Source organism: Myotis daubentonii, chromosome 5, assembly GCF_963259705.1.
Source record: "Myotis daubentonii chromosome 5, mMyoDau2.1, whole genome shotgun sequence".
NCBI classification, from domain to species: domain Eukaryota; kingdom Metazoa; phylum Chordata; class Mammalia; order Chiroptera; family Vespertilionidae; genus Myotis; species Myotis daubentonii.
The window spans coordinates 11,326,899-11,346,126 of record NC_081844.1 but is presented as its reverse complement, the minus strand read 5'-3'; the positions used below and the strand labels follow the sequence as shown (position 1 = coordinate 11,346,126).

General features: G+C 44.2%; 1 pseudogene; it reads right to left on the bottom strand.

Annotated features, from left to right (window-relative positions):
- Positions 1 to 15,957: 15,957 nt before the first annotated feature.
- Positions 15,958 to 16,053, bottom strand: LOC132236267 (U6 spliceosomal RNA; annotated as a pseudogene).
- Positions 16,054 to 19,228: the final 3,175 nt, after the last annotated feature.

Sequence of the window (19,228 nt, the reverse complement as noted above, 5' to 3'; positions counted from 1 at the left end):
GTAGTGTGGTTAGAGAAGCTGATGCCTCATTTCTACCTTTTGTTATTAGCTATTACCTCATCTTACATGTCAGCAGAGCCTTACAGAAATAAAGCAGCATATAAAAATACTTGGAAAAAGGGGACTTTCGGACACTTTCTCTTACTGTCTTACCGCAGTCTGAAATTTCCACTTTTATGCAGTTCTTTGGGTTATTAAATATTCCTTAGCCTGGCCTGTGTGGCTCAGTGGTTGAGCGCCAATCCATGAACCAACAGGTCACCAGTTCAATTCCTGGTCAGGGCACATGCCTGGGTTATGGTCTCTATCCCCATTAGGGGGTGTGCAGGAGGCAACCTATTGATGTTTCTCTCTCATTGATGTTTTACCTCTCTATCCTTCTCTCTCTAAAAATCAATAAAAGCATATTAAAAATATTTCTTATTTTTTTCTTCAAAGTATATTTGTTATGCATGAATGTTCAGAACATTGTAATGACCCAAACATAGAACCACCTGAAGGTCCATCAACAGGATGAATGGATAAACAAAATATGGTCCATCCATACACTGGGATATAATTTGGCCATTGAAGAGAGTAATGGTATGATGCCTGCTACAACGCAGGTGAGACTTGAAAACATCATCTAAATGAAAGAAGCAAAGGTCAGATACTATATGATTTCATGTGTATGAAATGTCCAGAATAGGTAAATGTGTAGAGACAGAAAGATTATAGATTGCTTAAGGTTCTGGGGGAAATAGCAGGATAGGCAGTAATAGCTAAAGGATACAGGTTTCTCTGTGTGGTGATGAAAATGCTCTAAAATTGATCAAGGTGATGGTTGTACTATCTATGAATATACTAAACACTCGTCGTACATTTTATTTTTTAAATATATTTTTATTTTATTTTTAAATATGTTTTTATTGATTTCAGAGAAGAAAGAGGGAGAGGGAGAGAGAGATAGAAACATCAGTGATGAGAGAGAATCATTGATCCACTGCCTCTTGCATGCCCCATACTGGGAATTGAGCCCGCAACCTGGGCATGTGCTTTTGACTGGAATTGAACCCAAGACTCTTCAGTCCACAGGCCAACGCTCTACCCACTGAGAAAACTGGCTAGGGCTAATTTTATTAATTTCAAAAAGGAAGGGAGAGAGAGGGGGGAGATAGAAATATCGATGATGAGAGAGAATCATTGATCGGCTTCCTCCTGCATGCCCCACACTGGGGATGCAACCGGGTATATGCCCTGACCAAGAATGAAACCATAACCTTCTGGTTCCTGGGTTGATGCTCAATCACTGAGCCACGCTGGTGGGCTCTTTGCACATTTTAAGTGAGTGACTAGGGTATGTGTAGTGTTATGAGCTGAACTTCTATTTTTTAAAAAATATATATATTCTTATTGACTTCAGAGAGGAAGGGAGAGGGAGGGAGAGATAGAAACATCAATGATGAGAGAGAATCATTGACTGGCTGCCTCCTGCACACCCCACACTGGGGATCGAGCCCACAACCCGGCATGTGCCTGAAAGGGCGAGTCGTCGCATGGCCTGACCACGCTGCTGGCGGCCTCGGGCACCGACTCCCCAGCCCACTGCGGGAGCCCGGCTCAGGCTGCCACCCGCCCGCCGCCCCTGGACCGGACCCACGCGGCAGCAGCGGCGGTGGGGCGGGCCGCGGCACGTGCCCTCGCCCGAGGAGATGGAGGAGGAGGTGATCGCCGGCGCCCCCGGGAACGAGACAGAGGACGTGGACTTCCTGTCTGGGCTGGAACTGGTCGATCTGCTGGACCCCCAGCAACCGGACTGGCCCCTGGAGCCCGGGCTCAGCTCGCCCTGGGGGGGGGGGTTGGACTGCGCCCTCCATCTTGCCCTGGGTCCTCCATTTTTGGGGCAGCCGTCATGTGCTCAGGAGAGTGCCTTCTTCCCGGAAGCCCAGGCCCCTGCTGGCCACGCCCAGGACCAAGACCCAACTCGCGCCTGGCCAATCAGCGGGGCACACAGTCCCCTCTCCTGCCCTCACTCCACCCCCCTTTAAAACCCCCTGCCCCATCAGGCCTCTCTCTCTCTCTCTCTCTCTCTCTCTCGGCCACTGGAGCTCACCAATGCATCGGTGAGTGTGGCAGGGGAGCCAAACCTAGGTTTGAAATAAATGACTCTTTGCTTTTGCATCGGACTGACTGGCTCCCTGGGGGTCTTGGGAACTTTGAAATCTGGGCACAACATTTTGGGGGCTCGCCCGGGGTTCCCAGGACCATCGAGGGACCCCCAATCCAAAGAGTCTGACTGACCGCGGTAGGTGTGTGTCCTTGTGTGTTCTGTTCTGGTGAGCTCATTTCTGGAATCTGTAATTGCCTGAGGGGTCTAGGCGGACGCACCGTGAACGACCACAGGCAGGGGAGAGTTGGAAGACGTTCAGCTCCCCAGGAGGGATGGATATGCCCCTCACCCCAGGAGGGATGGATATGCCCCTCACAGATTTGAGACGAGGCGGGTCGCTCCTGCCGGTTTGGCGTGAGGCCAACATCTAGCTTTCAGGTTTGGCTTCCATGGAATTGGAAGCCTGTATTTTCGGGCCCTGTTTAGTGTTCTGTGTTTGTACTGGACGGATGTTATGGGATGGACTCAGACTGCACCTTTGGGTATTGTGATTGATCATTTCAAGGAGACTTGGGGAGGCTTTAGAGCTCCCTCAGGGGTTGGGAAGTTGTTAGGAATTGAATGGATTGTTTAAACTCTGAATGAATGTCTGGTGAAAGTGTGCGAGTGTGGAGGGAGGGGGACTGCCCTCCCCCCTCCTTTGTGTGGCAGTCAGGGAGGCAGCCTGAGTGAGGGTCTGTGGAAACAGGTCACCCCATCCCCAAGTAAATGCGTCTGGGATTTCTGTGCACGTGTAAGGAGAAAAGCTGGCTTAAAACTAATGTGCGTACCGTCCCATTTTGGATAGGGTTTTGAGCTAGCGTCTCCTTTCAAATGTGCAGGATAAATCCCAAGACTAATCCATAATAAAGAACAGTTTTTCCAAAGGGAAAAAACAAAACAAAAAACTGGTCATTGTTAATTAAGAAAGCTTTTCTTAATGGAGGGAGGAGATAGTCACCTCCTGCCTGCAGCAAAATCTTAAAGAATGTGGTCAATTTACATCTGAAAAGACCAGGTAGGCCAACAACCTGTCTTGCAAGGCTCAAATGTGGTTCTCCAGAGCCGCTTGAAAGTAAAAATTAATTTGTCTCATGAAAAATCTAGAAGACAGAATTAAATCTGTTGGTTAAGTATTGAGAAATGAAATCTAGAAAACCCTGCTTTCCTTAAACTAAGGACAATTAAAGGTTATGTCAAAGTCTTTAAAAGGATTTCAGGTAGAAACTGTGGTTTCATACTGATCTTAAAGGGCTCCAGTTACCTTGCCAACTCAGTGTTTGGGAGACCCAGGATATGCCTAAGTTTAACCTAGGTTCTAGATAATGTGTTTACTTAAATATGTATCTTTGTTGTTTAAAATTGTTTAACTAGTGCTAATCACCTAAAAATTAAGGCTAAAAGTTCTAGCTACCTGGAAAGCATGGCCTTGGTGTGATAGGAGGAAAAAGAAATGTTAAATGGATGGTAGACCAGTGAGCTGGGACTGGTCACTAATGGTGGATTGTGAGAAGGGCTGGATGTGGCCTAACTTCTCCTTCCTTGGTACCCCTGAAACGTCAGAGGGTACTTCTGGCCTTGGTTTTCCAATGTGTTTAATCTGTCAATTTTGTTGTTTCGCCGAAATCCTCTTGATTCTTTCCTTCCTCTTTAACTTTTGGGGGATTGTGTGAATGGATTAATGGCTTCTAGATGGTATTCACCATCTCTGAGACTTCTGGAGAGAAGTCAAAACTCGGACTGGCTACACAACTGAAACTGATTTGTTGGTATTTTGTGGTATAAATGTGGACCGTTTCTATCTGGATGAGACATAGGTCAAAAGTCCTGTCCTAGGATGTGAGAAAGGGAGGCCTCCACATCTGTTCCTGTCTGCTCAAGATCCCAAGACTGTAAAGGTACTTGTTCACTAAAAGGGTGTAAGTGTAAATGTTTATTTGATGTTTGTATGTCTACTTGGGTATAATTATTTGTTCATGTAAATGTGGAAGTATATTCTGTGCTAGGTTGGGATTTTGGAATTCTGGGGTAGATTTAAAAGGTATTTGTGGCTTTTCTAGTCTGATTGGGACATTTAAGGGTGGGGCTCACAGTTCCTCAGGGCAGAGATTCCATGGGCCCTTCCCCCTGCCTGTGCTGAATTAAATAATACAGGCCAGTGTCATTTAGCTTGCTGGTTAAAGGAAAACAATGGGCCTTAGAATCTGCAAAGGTGAGCGGGAATGAAGCTGGTCAAATGTACTGAAAGGGTTTGGTACCTGTTGCTGCTGTAACTGATAAACAGGGTTACCTGGAAGCCATCAGGACTTTGAAGTTCTCCAAGAGAGGAGGAATCTGACTCGGAGACTGGCGAGGACTGGGTGGCTTTTCTTTAACAATCTCTTTCCTTGAGAGGGCTCCAGAGGGCGCACGAGGACATTTGGCTGTGCCTCCACACCATCTACGAGACCAGCCCAACCCCAACTCCTCATCAGCACAGACCAGGAGATTGGGTCTACGTCAGAAGGCACCACCGGGAGACCCTAGAGCCACGTTGGAAGGGTCCCTACACTGTGGTGCTGACGACCCCCACCGCTCTCAAGGTAGATGACGTCACGACCTGGGTCCATCCGGTCAGCAGATCCATCCATGACCCGGAAAGACTTCATCACCAAATGGAGCATCGATCGATCGAGATCAACGCAACCCGCTCAAGCTCAAGCTACGGTGTCCTCGACCTGCCTGATGCCGGTAACATGACTCGCAATCACTCCTGTCACCAGGAGCCCCCACAATACTGTGTAATACACTTAGATAATGCCTGCATCTTCATGGACATGGCTCCAAAGAGACAAGGACCATTTATAGGATCACATGTTTAGTAGATGATGTTATATTAACCTTTGATTCTTTTGCAGGTTTGAATATATGTTGGCTGTCCTGGAAGGGAGCTGTGTGGGGTGACCCCCAAAAGTAAAGGGTGCCTAGCTGCCAAGAGGGCAGGTATCCAACTGGGCAGGGAACGGTGCCCATCAGGTTTTGGTCTCTGTTGAGAGACAGCTAACAGTTGGCAGCCTGTAATACTGTCTTGCAGGCCTGAGTCACCATGCCCATGTCAGGGGTAGTAAATCTGGAAAAAGCCTGTTTAGAATAGAAGGTCTGAGGCATAGTTATGCATAGAAAGAAGGTTTTATACCAACAGTTACTGTTTTGTTTTAAATCCATGAAAAGGAATCAGCAAGGAAAGTCAGAAAATCTTAGAGCAGATCAGTATGTTTTTCTCCTTATGTAATTCCTCTGAAATCTGGCAATGCTAAATAAGTACGTTTCTTTGCATAGATTCAGTAAGACTGGTTCCTAATAGTGGTTTTATTAATGGAAAACTTTGACTGGAGTATCATGTTTTAAAGAGCCCTGTCTGAGCTCTAAAGACTTGAAGCCACTAAGAATGCCACAAAGAAAGCCTGGTATCCTGCTTGGGAGCCCTGAAGATGGCTGGCGCTGGAGCGTCAGGCCCATGCCCTACCATCACTGGCGGTTGGTAAGAGTAGAAGGGGAGCAGTAAAGATGCCTCTGCATCCCTGCGGAACCCCCACACACTCTGGGCCGCAACGAGTAGGAGGGCTACTGAGATGGGCCTTAAAGCCTGGAGCGTGGGCTCAGGTGGAGTTGCTACAGGTGAGGGATTCACCTAACTCAGCAGATACTGCAGGCAAGCCTGATGGCATCTGGATGGCTTGGCTTCCTGGCCCTACGGGGCACATTAAGGTTCAACCATGAAATTCCAGCAAAGGTAGTCAGTTACCATTCTTGTTGTGTTTATGCAAACATCAGGACAGTAGATAAATTAATCTTGATTTGGCTTTTTGATAGCCATGGAGGAATTTTAAGAAGAAAAATCCTATTTCAATAGAAGTTGTTAAATCTAAAATGGTTTCTTTCCCTTCCACCGGACCATTTGTTAAGCTTATAGGGATAGTTCAGTTGATAGTTCTGTGTGCCCAGTATGGGCCTCTAGCAACGGTGGAATAGAAATGCAGTCTGTCTCATGATTGAGCCGGAAGTTCCAAGACAAGGGGGGGAATGAAAGGGCGAGTCGTCGCGGGGCGCGGCGCGTGCCCTCGCCCGAGGAGATGGAGGAGGAGGCGATTGCCGGCACCCCCGGGAACGAGACAGAGGACGTGGACTTCCTGTCTGGGCTGGAACTGGTCAATCTGCTGGACCCCCAGCAACCGACCGGACTGGCCCCTGGAGCCCAGGCTCAGCTCGCCCTGGGGGGGGGGCTAGGATTGCGCCCTCCATCTTGCCCTGGGTCCTCCATTTTTGGGGCAGCCGTCATGTGCTCAGGAGAGTGCCTTCTTCCTGGAAGCCCAGGCCCCTGCTGGCCACACCCAGGACCAAGACCCGACTCGTGCCTGGCCAATCGGCGGGGCACACAGTCCCCTCTCCTGCCCTCACTCCACCCCCCTTTAAAACCCCCTGCCCCATCAGGCCTCTCTCTCTCTCTCTCTCTCTCTCTCTCTCTCTCTCTCTCTCGGCCACTGGAGCTCACCAATGCATCGGTGAGTGTGGCAGGGGAGCCAAACCTAGGTTTGAAATAAATGACTCTTTGCTTTTGCATCGGACTCGCTGGCTCCCTGTGGGTTCTTGGGAATCTTGAAATCTGGGCACAGTGCCCTGACCGAGAATTGAACCGGTGACCTCTTGGTTTCTGGATCGATGCTCAACTGCTGAGCTACACCCGGCTGGGTTGAACTTCTATTTTTATTTTTTTTAAATATATTTTATTGTTTTTTTACAGAGAGAAAGGGAGAGGGATAGAGAGTTAGAAACATCGATGAGAAAGAAACATCGATCAGCTGCCTCCTGCACACCTCCTACTAGGGATGTGCCCGCAACCAAGGTACATGCCCTTGACCGGAATTGAACCGGGGACCTTTTGGTCCGAAGGCCAACGCTCTATCCACTGAGCCAAACCGGCCAGGGCTGAACTTCTATTTTTAAAGGTGAATTCCTATTCCCATATTTGTTATTTGCACATAAGAGAAACGTGCTAGTATTTTCTTAAGCTCCTTTCTGCTTTTGTTGGTGCTCTGTTTACAGACGGCACGGGTTTTGAGTGGCTGCCCCTGCCATGTGTCTGGACGAACCCCTTTCTCAGGTCTGATCATGGCAACAAGTGCCTATATCAGAAGGAATCCCGTCAGCAGATTCCCTTATTTTCTGAGGTTGACTCTTCTGTGCTTTTCTGGCCCAGTTGTGCTTGGTCATGATGGAATCACCCCAATCTGCAAGATTTGGGTGGCAGCACTTTATTTAGGACTTTTGTGTCTATGGACATTGTTGCAAATTGGCCTAAATTTTTCTATCTTGCTTCATGATCTTTATCTATTTTTGTTTTTATTGAGGTGAAATTCACATAATGAAATGAACCATTTGAAAGTGAACAATTCAGTGCCGTTTAGAACATTCACAGTGCTGTGCAACCACCAACCTCTCATTCCAAAACATTTCCTCACCCCTAAAGGAACCCACCCCCTCCCGATTCATTAAGCATTGCTCCCATAACTCCTACCCCACCCCTGGTAACTCTTAATCTTCCTGTCTGTGGAAAACCGAATTTTACACTGTGTGGCCTTGTGTGTCTGGCTTCTTTGGTTGAGAATCTGTTTTCAAGGCTCATCCTTGTTGTAATCCTATCTGGTTTTGGTTTGTAGGTTATATACTATCCCTTTCAAAGAAGTTGGGTGTTCTCTGAATCTCAATCCCTTTTTTCTATTCTTGGTGTCAACCTGAATAAAACAGGAATTATCTGCTACTTGAGAATCTGATAAAACTTGATGGTTAAATCCTCTAGGTTTTTGTTTTGTTTTTTGTTAATCCTTACCCGAGGATATTTTCTCCATTGATTTTTAGAGAGAGTGGGAGGGAGGGAGGAGAGAGGGGGGAAAGAGAAAGAGAGAAAGAGAGAGAGAGAGAATATAATGTGAGACACAATGATTGTCTCCTGCACACTCCCTGACCAGAGCTCATGACAATGCTTTTTACTCAATGTTTTTGGTGTGGCTCAGTGGTTGAGCATGGGCCCAAGAATCAGGAGGTCAAGGTTCAATTCCTGGTTGGGGCACATGCCCGGGTTACAGGCTCCATTCTAGTGTGGGGCATGCAGGAGGCAGCCAATTGATGATTCTCTCTCATCATTGAAGTTTCTATCTCTTTCTCCCTTTCTCTCTGAAATCAATAAAAATAGATTTTAAAGAAACAATGTTTTTGGTTCTATTCATATTGATAATATGAATGTCATTCATAGTGATATGTAGTATTGAATGTGCATTTTATTACTACATGTCCATATTAATGGCTTTTTGGGCAGTTTTCCCTTTTTCCCACTAGAACACGCCTCTGCATCCACAGGCAGTGAGTGCTGTGTGTGGGGTCAGCATGTTTTCCCTTTTTTCAGTTAGTGCCTAGTGTGTTCCAAAATTATTTGTGTCAATGCCCATGCCATACGCGCCCCCCCCCCCTCGCCAAGGAGAATAGAATTTTTCCCACCATCTCATTAACATTTAATATTATCAAACTTAAATTTTTTCCCCCCAACCTAATGGTTGGAAAATAAATCTTGTGAATATTTCAGTGGGCATTTTCTTGATTACTAGGGAACTCTTTTTAAAAATGTTAAATAGATTTTATTTTCTAGTGCAGTTTTGGGTTCACAGCAAACTGTTCTCCTGTCCCCCTGCCCCCACACTGTTGCTGGAAAGGGGACCTGGCCCTGAGCGAGTCTGCTTATGGCTAGCCAGTAGTTTGTAGGTTATTGACTTTGTGCAGGAAAGATTCCACAAAACGAGTCCAGGTAATTTTTAAAGGACGGTTATTAAAACTGGGGACAGTGCAAGAAGGAAGGGCCTAGAATAGAAGAGGGACTAGGAAGGGAATGAGCCGAGGCGGGGCTGTGTGGCTCACTAATGTTACGGGGGGGGGGGACCCCCCGGGGAGGCGGGGGGGCCAGGCTCAGCCTGCCTGTCGCAATGTTCAATAACAAAGGCAGGGTTGAATCATATTAGGCGTTTATTGAGAAGGCCAGCCAACCAAGAAGACAGGGAGCTTACAAGTATCCAAAACCTGTCTTGACAGTAAAGTGCAGGGGACAGGATTATATAGGAAACATGGGCTGGGGTGAGGTTGGGGACAGAATGCAATTGCATGCGATCCTGGATGTCAGCAGACAGCAACCATTGTTCTTGGTTGTCAGGCAATGAGATGATGGCTTGGCTCCTGGTGGGGTCCGCCTGGTCATGCTTAGCAGTTCTGCTTGCCTGTTGGGTACAGTATCCATTGTCCGCAGTTGAATCACCTCCTCCATCACGTTGTTCAGGATCCAAGGGAGTGCGCAGGTGCACTGGCCTGAGAAATGAAACTTAGAAGAAAAAAACCTTAATCCTCTGTTCCCACATGTATTTCAGATTATCTTTTATGATTATCTTTTAGATTGACTCAGGTGCTCTATCTATTAGATTTTGAGCCCCCCCCCCCATCACGAAGGTGTCAGAGAAAAGGGGGGGTTTGGGGACAAGGTCAGGGGGTAAGCCTGGGATGAGCTGCTGCTGTCCATTGCTCCCTGATTCTAAACATCATGGGGTCCCTTAGAGTTTAGGAGACGCACGCCTGTGGGGGGAGAAGAGGAGGAAGGGAAAGGGGAGGGGTGCTCCTGGGAAGGAGACCATGCACTCAGGGACCTGGTTTTTGAGTGTTTGTAAAGGCTGGGGTTTTAGGGGTGATTTGGGGGAGGATCTCAATAGAATATGCATTAGTTTTATGCTGACATGCCAAAATGAGATTTAATCCCTCAGCTTCAGCTGTCCTTGGGTGTGGTTGGCAAATGGCACTAACTGGTTTTCTGCTATCTCCCCGAGTAGGGTGATTTAAGCTACTCTGGTTGGGAAGAAGTATAAACCATTTACTTTTTTATTTTTTAGGACACAAAGTTTTCTTTAGTTATTCTTTGGGGGGAAGGGACGCCACACTTCCACTCAATTAAGAGAAACATTCTTATCAGCACAGAAGTCTTTTTTATTTTTCCCGCTTATTGTGCCATGAATCATAGGGAATGGGTTCCAGCAGCTCAGGCTCCTTTCCTTTGGTTCTCACTGTGCTTCTCTGGGTGGAGCAGGCTGACGCTTCAGTTGAACCAGGTACCTTTCTCTTTGGCTCCTTCTTTCTCTGATCATTGTCCTTCACGTGTTTCCTTCACATGAGAAGCGATCTCAGCTCTTAGAGAGCTTAATATGCTCAATACGTACATTCATTCTCTTGGCAAGAATCTCGCACTTACCTTGCTTGTTCACAACAATGCCCCCAGCATGCTGGGTGACTCTTCCAGTTTTCCCATGGTAACATTTGTGGGGCATTCCGTATAGAACAGTGCCCATTCCCTCCATGTCCACAATATCACCTTTCTTGTGGATTCTCATGTATGTGGCCAAAGGAACAACTCTATATTTTCTAAAAAGCCTAGAGAACATATAGTGGGTGCCTCTCCTCTTTCCCTTTGTGTTAGTCATTCTGGCGAATTAGCCTGTTGAACCACGGTCACTGAGAGCCATGTGCAGGGCCTACTGGAAGATGGCAGTTCCAGCCGAAAAGAATCATGAATCTTTTTATTGTTTCCATAGTTTTACCTTTTTCAGAATGTCATACAGTTGGAACCATCCATTATGTAGGCTTTTCAGATGGGCTTCTTTCATTAAATAATAGTCATTTAACTTTCCTCTGTGTCTTTTCATGGCTAGATAGCTCATTTCTTTAGAAAATTATTACTAAAGTTGCCATAAACATTCATGCACAGGTTTTTGTGTGGATGTAAATTTTCAACTCCTTTGGGTAAATGCCAAGGAGCTTAGCTGTTGGATCATATCATAAGAATATGTTTAATTTTGTAAGAAAAAACCAAACTAGGCCTGGCTTGGTTAGCTCAGTTGGTTAGAACTTCATCCTAATATGCCAAGGTTGTGAGTTCAGTCCCTGGTCAGACACATACAAGAATCAACCAATAAATGTGTAGGTAAGTGGAACAACAAATCGATGTTTCTCTCTTTCTCTTCCTCCCTCCCTTCCTCCCTCCCTCCCTTCCTTCCTTCCTCCCTCCCTCCCTTCTTTCTTTCTTTCCCTGCTCCTCTCTAGATTCAATGGGGGAGGGGGGGAAAAACTAAAAAAAAAAAAAAAAAGATATTTAAAAAAAAAAAAGAAATCACCAAACTACCTCCCAAAATGGCTATGCCATTGTGCGTTCCCACCCAATGAGTGAGAGTTCCTGTTGCTCTACATCAAGCATGCCAAACTTAAAGGCTAACACAGGCCAAATAAGCAAGGTTTAAGTTTATGTGGGCCTCAAAAAAACAACAACACAAAACTTCAATTTTCATAGAAACGTAGGTTTATTTCAATGGAGACATGCTGAATACAAAGAACTGAAATAAATGAGTAATTGTTAACACAAAATAATAGAACATTTTAATAAAAATGAATACTTTTTCTTGAACATTAACTTATCAGAAACTGAATAACTGCACAAATTAATAAGTGTAACATAAATAAACTTATTTTTCTTGTTCTCCGAAAGTGAAATATTTCCTGTTGCGCACACCAACCAAGTCAGTACAAGACTAATGACATGGCATTTGGCTGCTAAAATATTTGCTGCTCATATTAGTGGAGAGAAATGGTGTGCCTTTGCATAAGGTATGTAAGGGAAATGAATGCGATATGATTATAGTAATGTCATTAGCGAATGTTGTAGTTTGTTATTAATAATCTACACTAATAATCTACACTAATAAGAGAAACATGCAAATTGGTGTCACTCTGCTACGCCCACCAGCCAATCAGAGCGACTATGCAAATTAACCCAACAAAGATGGGGTTAATTTGCATATGCAGGCACGGAGCGAAGACTGAAGACTGAAGACTGAAGACTGAAGAGGCTTGGCTTCTCTGCTGCGGCCGGACCAAAGGCCTGGGTCCTGGGTGCTGGAGGAAAACCGGTGCCAGCAGCCAGGGGAAGGAAGGCCTATTGCACGAATCTTTGTGCAACGGGCTTCTAGTCTATAATAATAAAAGTGTAATATGCTAATTAGACTGGATGTCCTTCCCAAGACCTTCCAGATGAAGCCAGGATCCTGGGTGCCAGAGGGAAGCTGGTGTCGGCAGCTGGGGGAAGGAAGGCCTACTCTTGCACAAATTTTGTGCATCGGGCCTCTAGTTATGTACAACAGGATATTGTAAAAATTAAGTTATGACATTTTTATTAAAACGTCTCTTACATACCGTCATATTGGCTGGGCCACAAAAATATTTGTTGTGGGCCGCATGCTGCCTAAGGGCTGTGAGTTTGACATGTTGGCTCTGCATCTTTGCCAGCATTTGGTGTTGTCAGTGTTCTGGATTTTGAGCTATTCTGATAGGTGTGTAAAGGCATCTCATTGTGTGTTTCTTAAAAATATTTTTATTGATTTCAGAGAGGAAGGGAGAGGGAGAGGAACATCAATGATGAGAGAGAATCATTGATCAGCTGCCTCTTGCATGCCCTCCACTGGGGATGGAGCCCGCAACCTGGTGGAGCTCCATCCACCAGAGCTCATGTGCCCTGACTGGGAATTGAACTGTGACCTCCTGGTTTTTAATTTACATTTATTTCCCTAATGGCATATGATGTGTGATGACATATGTGTTTTCAAATGCTTATTTGCAATCTGCGTATCTTTAATGAGCTTTGGCCCATTTTCCAGTTGGGTTGTTTTCTTATTGTTGAGTTTTAAGAGTTCTTTGTACCAGTATATCTTAGGTAACAGTCCTTTATCAATGTGTTTTGCAAATTTTTCTCCTAGTTTGAAACTCCTATTATCTTTTCTCTCTTCTTCTCTCCCTCTCTCTGGATAATGTCTTTCACAGAGCAGAAAAAAATTAATATTAATAAAGTGGAGCTATCGCCGAACCGGTTTGGCTCAGTGGATAGAGCGTCGGCCTGCGGACTCAAGGGTCCCAGGTTCGATTCCGGTCAGGGGCATGTACCTTGGTTGCGGGCACATCCCTACTGGGGGGCGTGCAGGAGGCAACTGATCGATCTCTCTCATCGATGTTTCCGGCTCTCTATCCCTCTCCCTTCTTCTCTGTAAAAATTCAATAAAATATATTAAAAAAAAAAAAAAAAAAAAAAAAAAAAATAAAGTGGAGCTATCAATTCTTTCTCTCATGGATTGTGCCTTTGGTGTTATATCTAAAAAGTCATTGCCCAACTTAAGTCCATCTATATTTTCTTCTCTGTTATCTTCTTGGAGTTTTACAGTTTTGCGTTTTGCATTTAGCTTTGTGGTTCATTTTGAGTTCATTTGTGCAGGGTGTAAGGTCTGTATCTAGATTCATTTTTTAATTTTTTTGGCCTGTGGATGCCCAGTTGTTCTAGTACCATTTGTTGAAAAAACTATTTTCCCCCCATTGTGTTGTCTTTGATCCTTTGTCACAGATCAGTTGATTATAATTACATCTGTCTGTTTCTTGGTGCTCCCTCAGTACCATTGATCTATTTGTCTGTACATTTGCCAGTATCACACTGTCTTGATTACTGTAGCTTTATAATAAGTCTTGAAATTGTATACTGTCAGTCTAACTTTGTTCTTTTCCTTCAATATTGTGTTAGCTATTTTGGGTCATTGTCTCTCCTTATAAACTTGAGAATCAGTTTGCTAATATCCACAAAATAAGTTTTAGGGATTTTGATTGGAATTGCATTAGATCTATAGATCACGTTGGGAAGAACTAACATCTTGTCAGTATCAAGCCTTATCCATGAACATGGAATATTTCTTCAAAAATTAAAGAAAAACACGTTTTATTGCCCTAGCTGATTTGGCTCAGTGGATAGATCATCAGCCTGAGGATCGAAAGGTCATGGGTTCAGTTCCTGTCAAGGGCATGTACCTGGATTGCAGGCTCGATCCCCGACCACGGTTGAGGTGCATGCAGGAGGCAACCAATCAGTGTCTCTCTCACACTGATGTTTCTCTCTCTCTGTTTCTCTCCCACCCTTTTACTCTCTCTAAAAATCAATGGAAAAATATCCTTCAGTGAGGATTAACAACAACAAAAACATACACACAAAATATGTTTTTTATTGATTTTTAGAGAGAGAGGGAGAGGATAGAAAGAAACATCGATGAGAGAGAAACATCATCGATCGGCTGCCTCCTGCACCACCACCACTCCCTTCCTCTGCTGCCCCCCCACCCCCACCCCATCCCTGGCTGCCACTGGGAATAGAGCCCTAAGCCTGGGCATGTGCCCTGACAAGGAGTTGAACTGATGACCTTCTGATTCATGGGGTGATGCTCAACCACTGAGTCACATTGCCGGGCTGAATATTTCTTTTTTTTAAAATTGATTTTAGAGAGAGAAGAAGGGAGAGAGATAAAAACATTGATTTGTCATTTCACTTATTTATGTATTCATCAGCTGATTCTTGTATGTGCCCTGCCCTGGGATGAACCTGAAACCTTGGTGTGTGGGGACTATGCTCTAACCAGCTGAGCTATTAGGCCAGGGCAGAATATGTCTCCATTTATTTAGTGTTTTTCTTAACTTCTTTCATCAGAGTTTATAGTTTTCCTGATGTAGAACTTGTACATATTTTATTAGATTTATACCAAAGTATTTAATTTGGGGGAGGGATGCTAATGCAACTGGTATTGTGTTTTTAATTTCAAATTCCACTTTTTAATTGCTGGTACATAGGAAAGTGATGGACTTTTATATATTAACCTTGTTTCTTGCAATGTTGCTATAATGGTTTATTAAGTTCCAACAGGTTCTTTTGGTCAAAAATTTTTTTGAATTTTCTACATAGACAATCATATCATCTAGGAGCAAAGTTTTATTTCTTCCTTCCAAATCTGTATTCTTTCCCTTTCCTTGTCTAGACCTTAAGTAGGAACTGGAAAGGAGAGGTGAGAGGGGGCTTCTTTGCCTTGTTTCTGATCTTAGTGGGAAGTTTGAGTTTCTCACCATTAAGTATGATGCTAGCTGTCGAGTGTTTTGGGTAGATGTTCTTTATCAAGTTGAGTTAAGTTCACCTCTATATCTAATGTAGTGACTTTTCCCATTTTTTTAAATTGTAGTAAAAATACACATAACATAAAATTACCATCTTAACTAATTTTTAAAATATGTTTTCATTGATTTCAGAGAGAGAAAGGGAGAGGGAGAGAGAAACATCAGTGAGAAACATCCATCAGCTGCCTCCTACACGCCCTCTACTGGGGATCAAGCCCCAAACCCAGGCACGTGCCCTGACTGGGAATCGAACCATGACATCCTGTGCATGGGACAATGCTCAACCAACTGAGCCACACCAAGCAGGCACCACGCTATTTTTAAGTGTACATTTTAGTAGGGTTAAGAATATTCTCATTGCTGTGTAATCAATCTCCAGAACTCTTCATTTTGCAAAACTGAAACCATTAAATAGCTTTCAATTTCTTCCTCCTCCAGCCCCAGGCACCTGCCATTCTATTTTCTGTTCCTACAAACTTGAGTCCTGTAGGGACCTCATATAAGTGCAATCACACAATATTCGTCTTTTTGTGTCTGGCTTATTTCATTTAGCGTAATGTCCTCAAAATTTATCCAAGTCATAGCCTGTGTCAGAATTTCCTTCCTTTTTAAGACTGATTAATTCCATTGTCTTTAACTATTCTTAAAATTCCATTCCTGTAACTTGCCTGTTCATATCCTGTTTGTCCCTTTACTTTTGGTTGGCTCTTTTTCTTGCTGATATTTGGGGTTTTTTTTTGTTTTGTTTTGTAATGGAATGCTTTGCAAATTTGCGTGTCATCCTTTTGCAGGGACCACACCAATCTTCTCTGTATTCCAATTTTAGTAGGTGCTGCCAAAGCGAGTATGGGAGTTCTTTCTTAAGGCTCACTCCCAAAAATCTCCCTACCCATTAAACAGTTATTCCATGTAGTAGCATGTGGTGCTTTTGTGTGTGTTTTTTTTTTAATAGAGAGGGGGAGAGAGAGAGAGAGAGAGAGAGAGAGAGAGAGAGAGAGAGAGAGAGAGAGAGAGAGAGAGAGAGAGAGAATGAATCATTTCCTTCCATAGGCACCCCAACCTGGGATCCAACCTGAAAACTTTAGGTGTATGGGATGACATTCCAACCAACCGAGCCACTAGGTTAGGGCTGTATCTCTTTTTTATGGCTGAATAATATTCCACTGTGTGGATGGACCACAATCTGTCCATTCACCTGTTGATGGACCTTGGGGTGGTTTCCATCTTTTGGCTATTATGAATGGTACTGCTGTGAACATTCATGCAAAATATTTTGAGTCCCTGTTTTCAACGGAGTCATATGTAACTATTTAACTTTTTGAGGAGCTGCCAAATTGTGCTCCAGTGTTAACCATCTTATGTTCCCAGCAATGTATGAGGTTGTTCCAGTTTTTCCCCATCTTCACCAACACTGGCTATTTTATTTTTTGCCACATCCACCCTTATGGATGTGAAGTGGTATCTTGTGGTTTTGATTTACATTGAACATCATTTGTTGGACATCTTTTTATGTGCTTGTTAACTACTTGTATATCTTCTTTGGAGAAATGTCAAGTCCTTTGCCTATCCTTTTTGTTGTTCTTGAACTGTAAGAGTTCTTTACATATTCTGGATACTGGGCCTTTTTCAGATATATGGCTTGCAAATACTTTCTTCCAGGTTGCATGTTGTCTTTTTGCATATCGCCTTTAAAATACTTTTTAAAAATTAAATTTATTGGGGTTTAATTGGTTAATACAACTGTATAGGTTTCAAGTGTATAATCCTATGATACATCATCTGTATATTGCATTATGTCCACCACCCAAAGTCTCCTTCTGCCACCATACACTCCACCCCCTCTACCCTTCACCACCTGCTCATCTCTCTTTCCTTCTGGTAACCACCATACTGTTGTGTCTATGAGTTTTATCTTATTAGTTCATTTGATGCTTTCAATTTTATTTTTTAAATATATATATTTTTTTTATTTCAGAGAGGGAGAGAAACATCAATGATGATAAGCACTGATTTGCTGCCTCCTGCACGCCCCCTACTGGGGATCGAGTCCACAACCCAGGCATGTGCCCTTGACCAGAATCGAACCCAGGACCCTTCAGTCCACAGGCTGACGCTCTATCCACTGAGCCAAACCAGCTAGGGCAGATGCTTTCAGTTTTAGATCCCACACGAGTGAAGTCTGCATATCCCTTTCAAATTGTATTTATTAATATGTCACTACACCTCACAACTTCAAAAACTAGAATAGTGACAGTAATTTATATCTACCTGAATCCCATTCCTCTGCTTCCCCAGATCAAAGGTAACGTATCAGTCTTCTGAATTTTCTGTCTATATTTTGTTTACTAAATAAATGCAGTAGTGTCTCCCTAGCCACGCTTTCTGAGGTCTGTTACCTGTGGTCAACTGCTGTACAAAAATATTAAATGTAAAACTCCAGAAATAAACAAAACATAGTATACAGGGTATTCCCCCAAAATGTATACACACTAACAGCTGATAGCTCAATTTTGAAAATGAAACGCATTTTAATAAACACAGCCTTTATAATTATTCAAAGTGTATATGTTTTGGGGGAACACCATAAACATAGGATTTGGTACAATCGGTGGCTTCAGGCCATCTGCGGAGGATCTTGTATAAGGGGGGGGACTACTGTAGTTCTACTAGACAGAAATTTATGCCTAAACAATACATCATTTTGAGATGCTCTGAACTTTATAAAATTGTCAACAATTTTACATGATGGTTTTCCAAAAGATTGTACCAGTTTACAGTCCCCAGTAATATCTGATTCTTATTGATCCCACTTGCTTTTGTCCAATGTATTTATTTTTGCCAACTGAATGGGTCTAAAATGGTATCTGTCTTGCTTGGCATTATCCTGATTATGAATGAGATTGAGTGTCTTCATGTGTTTATTGGTCATAAATGTCTTCTCTTCTGTAAGTGTGCATTGTGTCTTTTCCCCTATTTTCTCTTTAGGTTTCTGCTTTCTTTGACTTGTAGGCGTACTAGGGAGCGCTGGATGTCTCTAGAGACAAAGATGAAATCACCTGTCCTGCCAGTGAAAGCCCAGCGCGCCTCACGGCCTGTGCCACAGCAGCTCCCCTTCCCTGCAAACATCACCACCAGAGGGCGCCGTCACCGGCACTTTTGCCAGGATAGCTGGTGAGAAACAATTTGTCATTTTCATTTGCACTTAAAAAAAAAAACATGTTGAGCATCTTTTTTATTTGCTTCAAGGCCAAACTGCACCTTTCCCCTGAGTAACCTGCTCATCTTCCCATGGCTCCCTCCTCTGAGGATCTGCTTCTCTCAATATTTACTGTAACATTCCTATTTGATAACCCTTTTATACTGTTTTTCCCCTTTGCCATTTCTCAATCTTCTCTCCCTTTCCCCCCACAAGGTCCTTCCACCTCACAAATCTGAGCTCCGGGTCAGCTGCCTCTGCTGTCAGGCCACTCTCTCTCCAGGGCCTCTTTCCCTCCCATTACCCCAATGTCCCTTGTTCCCATACTACCTGCCCCGCTCCTCTCTCTCTGTTCTGCCCCCTCCCATCTTTCTAGCCCCTCTTTCCAGCATCTTAAACATCCTTTCTCTTGAATCTCTTTCCTCTCCCTCCACCCTCTCTCTCAGTGGAGACAAAGCAGAGACCTTCCTCCTCTGCCATGTGTCTGTCCCCACTCCATTCTCGCCTGCTGGTTTGCACAGAAGACCTGCAGCCTTCTGTCTTCTGCCTTCCCACTCCTGTCCCTCAGCCGTCTTGACAGGGTGTCTTCTCTTGCCTCTTCTGTCCCTCTTCCACGGCCACCTCTCCTGCCATTTCTTCTCTCAGATCTGTTCCTCTCTGCTTCCCCTCTCAGTGACGTGTCCTCCATCTCTAACCCATTTCCTCTCGCCCTTGTCCCCACGCAGTGCCCTCCTCTGCCATTTCCTAGTTTAGTTTCTACAACTCTTCCTTTTTGTTGTTCTCCTGAGGGCAGCGTGTTCTGGTCCTGCATGGGGCCGGGC